Source organism: Maylandia zebra, linkage group LG3 (genome assembly GCF_041146795.1).
Source record: "Maylandia zebra isolate NMK-2024a linkage group LG3, Mzebra_GT3a, whole genome shotgun sequence".
In the NCBI taxonomy this organism is placed as follows: domain Eukaryota; kingdom Metazoa; phylum Chordata; class Actinopteri; order Cichliformes; family Cichlidae; genus Maylandia; species Maylandia zebra.
In genome coordinates, this window is record NC_135169.1 from 63,408,341 (window position 1) to 63,414,553 (window position 6,213).

At 46.6% G+C, this 6,213-nt stretch overlaps 1 long non-coding RNA gene across 1 annotated transcript; it reads right to left on the bottom strand.

The window, feature by feature from the left end:
• Positions 1 to 2,104: 2,104 nt before the first annotated feature.
• On the bottom strand, positions 2,105 to 4,586 carry LOC143416622 (uncharacterized). Its single transcript, XR_013097001.1, has 2 exons — positions 3,107 to 4,586; positions 2,105 to 2,958 (listed from the first exon to the last, which is right to left on the bottom strand). It is a non-coding gene; the product is annotated as an uncharacterized LOC143416622 (long non-coding RNA).
• Between the last annotated feature and the right edge of the window lie 1,627 nt (positions 4,587 to 6,213).

The following is a 6,213-nucleotide window of genomic DNA, read 5'->3' on the forward strand; positions in this document are numbered from 1 at the left end:
CCTCTCCGGTACTCCGGCTTCCTCCCACAGTCCAAACACATGCAGTTAGTGGGGTCAGGTTAGCTGTGAGTGGTTGTGTCTCTGTGTTATTCCACCTTAATCAATGACTTCCTGTTAGCATGAAGTGCTTCTGTAGGACTGATGTCATTTTCATGGTTGGATCATTTAAATGAAGCTGGACTCAGATGCAGTAAATAAGCTGATTGATCATTAATGAATAAAGCTGGTCAAACTGCATCACGTGGACACATGTGATTGTGTGTTGTAGTATTGATCCCAATGCTGGTATCAGTCCTGGATCAATAACACTGGATGGATGCGTTCAGCATGGAGCCCCTGAGCTGTGTTACAGACAAACATGGAAACTGACAGGTCTGTGTCATTCACAGTCTGTAACACTTCTAAACAACAGAGGCTGACCCAAGTGCCTCAGAGCCAGGCACGCTCACATCACAGCTCTCTAAATAAGCCAGTTTCAAAATAAGAGCTGAAAGCTGTGTTTGCTTGTGTTAGCTTATTATTGTGGAGACTAACATTCAGTGATCATGTGTTCAGACTCATAATGATTACTCTCAGAAATCCTGATCTTTGTATTTACTGTGTGTTGGATCAATAACTGAGATTCATGGTATCACACAGCTGTGCTGCTGCTGATGTCAGCACATCTGGAACAATACGAGGTATCTGCTACCAGACTGAGCAGGACGTGAGACCTGTGGACTGTTTAAAGCTGTCCCTCCACAGCTCACTCAGACCTGATCCACACCTCAGTGATATTCTCTGACTTCCTCAGTAGAGACAGAAACCATTCAGATCTGGGACCATCAGCTGACTGATGATGTCACACAGACTGTGTTTTTCAGGAACAGTGATTCTGATGTGAGCCTGCTAGCTGACAGCAGACCTGATGAAAGCACATGTTCACATCTGTGAGGACAGACTGGACTCTTTGACTGCACCTTGGTTCTCCTCAGAGGTCTGTACAGGAGCATGTCCACCCCCACTGAAGATCTCAGTCACTGTGAAACATAGAAAGCTGCTTGTGTGGCCTCTGCCTCACATGTAGATACAGCTACAGGTTTCTCTGTCAGTCAGACTGAAACAGTGTCCTGATGCTGCATCATTCAGCTCTGTGCCCCAGTCAGCATCACTGGGAGCTACCAGTGTTTCTGCCCCTTTCCTGTAACACTACACTCAGCACAGGCTCAGCTGGTATCCAGTGTTGGACTTTGGCTTCAGCTGCTGTGATAGATCCTCTAACATAGATCAGCTCTGCTACATGTTGTTAGATAAGTGCAGCTGCTGTCATGTCCTGATGTTTCTCTGGCTCAGCAGCTTCTCCATCAGAGGTTCACATGGAGCTGATCCAGTATCTCCAGTAACTGTGTTCTGTGCCTCACTGGTTCATCCTTCTGTCTGTGTGACGTCAGTCAGATGTTGAAGTTAAACTCTGTAATCTTCACTGTGTCACAGAGTTCAGTGAGTCCCGTTATTCACAGTATCAATCAGATCATCAGAGAACAGCTGATCAGCAATCAGTGGTGCCAACAGCGCCTCCTGTGGTGAGAGGATGCAATAATGCAATGTAGCATTTTTCCACTCAACACTTGCAGTCATAGAAACTGTCTGTTGGATCTGTGTGACGTTGCTTTCTTGGTTAGAGTTCCTCACAAATGTCCAGATGATTCTTCTAATGAGGCGTCGACCATGTTTTCAGCTCTTTGGAAGAAAACGTCGCCCTTTGCCATCCTTACTTTTCTTTGACTTCTTCAAATGCAGCTGAACTCCAGCTGGTATTTTCTTGGACTTTGCAGCTGTTTCTGGTCATCAGTTCATTCCTGCAAACCTCTGAAGCTGAACAACAATGATGCTGCATTGCTGGCTGATCCCAAAAGGTTGATTCTGTTCATCTGGACGTTTTCAGAAACGTTTGCTCACTGATCAGGTGACTTCTTCAGTCTCAGCTGACTGCAGCTTTACAAGCTTACAAACAGCACATTTGCACAATGACTGAAAGCAGCAGCACCTGATATATATGATACTAATATAATACATATACATATATAATCCATACTAATGATGAAGGAACTGAGCTCACAGTCCATTGTTCATTCAGTGAACTACTCAGTTTATTTTGGGCCTCAGAAATGCTCACTCTGTTTGTACATCACTGTCAGCAATAGACTCATTCTGCTGTGTGGACAGGAACACATGTGACATCACTTCCTGTTTGTTTGTGACTGAAGAGGAAGAAGTTTACAAGGAATCATTTAGAAGAGTTTCAAACATCAACTGATTGAATCCATGAATCTGAAAACGTGTTTGTGAGTGAAAGAGACAGACATGTACAGACTGAACTATCTGTTCAACAGTCAGAGTGTTTCTGTAACAGGAGACACTCTTTACACTCCACTCAGCACAGGGACACTGAGGCACCAGGAAACCAGACCATAAACCCAGGATAAAGAGTTTGAGTGAATGTGGTGTTGAAGGTGTGGAGGTGGATCAGAGTGTCAGAGGAGACTCTGTAGAAGGACAGAGTGCCAGCAGGACAGTCCACATACACTGCTGCTCTGTTAGAGACAGAGGAGGAGGAGGAGGAGGAGGAGGAGGAGATGGATGTTTTTATTTTATTGTGCCTGACAGACTGAGGACCACGATCAGAGCAGAACAGACTCCAGGACTGATCATTCCATCCAAACCAACAGTCATAACTGACTCCTTTCCTTCTGATGCTTCTGTAACTCACTGATATACAAACGTCTCCTCTCCACTCGACCTCCCAGTAACAGCGACCAGTCAGACCATTTCTACACAGCAGCTGATGAACATCATCAAATCTGTCTGGATGATCAGGATATGACTGAACCTCCTCCACATGTGTCACCTTCCTGTTGTTGTCAGACAGTTGGAGCTTTGTGTTCACTGTGTTTGTGTCGATTGTGAGTTGACAGGAATCTGATGGAGAGAACAAACACAATCCAGCTGCAGTTATTGATCCATCATCTGTTCATTGATTGACACTTTGATGATGACTCCTGACATGATGAAGATGGTTGAATGTGTGCTGCTTTGTTTTCATGAATCCCATTAAAAACACACTTACACTTCCTCAGACCTGGTCTCAACCATCGGACTCCAGCAGGCTCCACCCTGAAAGGAGGAGGGGGGTCAGAGCAGCACAGTCAGCATGCACACATGGACATTACATGGCTCTCACACACACACTGTTACACACTGAGCTCAAAGCTCGGCTCCACTGTTTTATTCAAAGAAATCTACATTTATTTATCAGCACATTTAAAAACAGGTTGAGCCAAAGTGCTGCACAGAGTAGAGAGAAAATAGGAAACATACACAGTAATGACTATAAAGACTGGTCAGGATTGAAAGCTACAGAGTACAAATGTGTTTCCAACCGGCTTTTAAAAATGTCCAGTGTTGGTGACGACCTGATGTGAAGGGCGACTGTTCCAGAGTTTGGCTGCAGCCATCGATAAAGCTCACCTCTGTTTTTACGTCTAGTTCTGGTCAGAAGCTGCTTATCTGCAGACCTGAGGGCTCCACTTGGATTATTTTGTTAAAGAGAGATAAGATGGAGCCAATCCATTCACAGATTTAAAGACAACCAGATCTGGAAGTGGATTCTACCACGTACTGGTAACCAGTGGAAAAAGCTGGTGATGGGTCGTCTAGCACAGACCCACCGCTGGAACCAGACAATTGATGAGGGAGAGAACTGTGACAGCGCCGTTCCTTCACTTGACCTCAGTCGCTCTCGTCTGCTCCCTCGTAACACTGCTCTTTATTGAGCTTACATGAATATGCACAAGTTCATTAACATATGACGTCTTACACAGGTATGAACAAAGAGTACCAGTCTGTGCATAGTGTGTGTGTGTGTGTGTGTGTGTGTTCCAGATGTGACCCTGTGACCCCAAAGCTGGTGCTAAGAGTCCAGCGGTCCCCCTAACAAAGGGCTCTTATACTTAACCAGACGCAGAGTAGGTGTCCTCCTACACCAGGGGTCTCAAACTCGCGGCCCGCGGGCCAATTGCGGCCCGCAGGACGATAGTTTTTGGCCCCACCTTAATATGAAAATGTAATGTTAGTTTGATAACGTATGACACTTTACAGTGTTGTGGGCGGAGCTGAATTAACCCACCAATCAGGGTTGGATATGGATCTCATGGGACACCAGCCGGGCTTGATGCAAGCAGGGAAACATTTCTCAATGAGTCAAAGTTCCAGCAGCGTTGCCCTGGAGTGTTTCTTTCTTTCCTGTGCCTGGCTGGCTTCCTCCTTTCTATTGGGCAAACGCCGACATTCGCCCCAGCGCGCTGCGTTCACAACACTTCAAAAAAACTTGTTTTTTTAAGTTGCTGCCCAGCGGGACATTATACATATATAGATTTATACACACGTCAGTGGGATTTAAAGTTATTTTTCCACAGAGAGAGATCTCATATTAACTCTCACAGTGATGCGTAGGCGGCGGGATAAAAGAAAAGTCATGAACTCAATGCAGCCCAATTTAGTTTGCAGTCACATAGCGACGTCCCACCACCAGCCTCCACTGCAGCAGGCCAGAGACCACACCCCTGCCGCAATAAGTAAAAGTATATCCTTGCTTTACCCTTAATGCTAAATATGCTAAATTAACCGCTGCCTTTGCCCCTTTGGGATTATTCTTATGTCACTGGGATGTTGACCTTTGACCTTCACATTAGAGAGATGGGCAGACATAATTAGTGTATGAATTTTAAAGTAACAGGTAATAAAGAGAGTGTAGCAAATGTAGTCAGGTTTATTACTCTGTATCACACATGAGTGCCCGAGGGAGGCGGGGCTGACTGGGGAGACACAGGAAACAAAGAGACAGGGCTGACTCGACATGAAACGATGAAACGTGGGACACGGGAACAGAAACTAAACACAGGCTGAAATGAACACTGAGGGAGGGAGAACTAAGATTACTGAGAGCCTGATAAATAAGAAGAACAAAAACCAAGAAAAACAAGAGTCAAAGAAAACCAAAAACACAAAGCATTGGGCCAGGACCCACTGCGGTTGTGGGATTCATCGGGAAACTAGCGGATGATACCGTGGAGACAAAGACTATCACAACGTTTCCCAACCAGAAGCCGTGGGTGGATAAAACCATCCGCGACGCTCTGAGATCCCGCACCGCTGCCTACAACACGGGACTCATGACGGGGGACATGGACCCGTACAAAGCCGCGTCATATAACGTGCGGAGGGCGGTGAAAGAGGCGAAGCAGCGCTACGGGAGGAAACTAGAGTCACAACTCCAACAGAGTGACTCTAGGAGCCTGTGGCGGGGACTAAGGACAATAACGGACTATAAAGCACCAACAACCGGTATGACGAACGCGGCCGTGACTCTGGCAGACGAGCTGAACACTTTCTATGCTCGCTTCGAGGCTGCAGCTAAGGTCTCCAACAATGCTAGTGTTAGCGGCGCTAACGGCTGCAGACAGGAAGATACTGCCAGCACCGGAAACGTGCTCGTCATCTCCGAGCATGAAGTAAGGAGAGCCTTCAAGAGAGTGAACACCAGGAAAGCAGCAGGACCAGACGGCATCCCAGGTCGTATCCTAAGAGACTGCGCATACCAGCTAGCTCCTGTGTTCACTGAGATATTCAACATCTCTTTATCTCAGTCGGTGATCCCCACATGCTTCAAAGAGTCCATCATTGTTCCTGTCCCGAAGAAACCCCACCCTGCTTCTCTCAATGACTATTGCCCTGTAGCCCTCACCTCAGTAGTGATGAAGTGCTTTGAACGCCTGGTCAGAGACTTCATCATTTCTTCACTACCAGACACACTGGACCCACTACAGTTCGCTTACCGTCCAAATCGTTCCACAGACGATGCCATCTCTCATCTCCTCCACACATCACTCACTCACTTGGACACTAGAAGGGGGAATTATGTTAAAATGCTCTTCATAGACTACAGCTCTGCATTTAACACCATAATTCCCTCCACACTCACCACCAAGCTGGAGCATCTGGGACTCAGCTCATCTATGTGTCAGTGGATCTCCAACTTCCTAACTGGCAGACCACAGGCAGTAAGGATGGGCGGACATGTCTCAGCCTCCACCACTCTCAGCACTGGAGCCCCCCAGGGGTGTGTTCTGAGCCCCCTGCTGTACTCTTTGTACACATATGACTGTGTGGCCACTA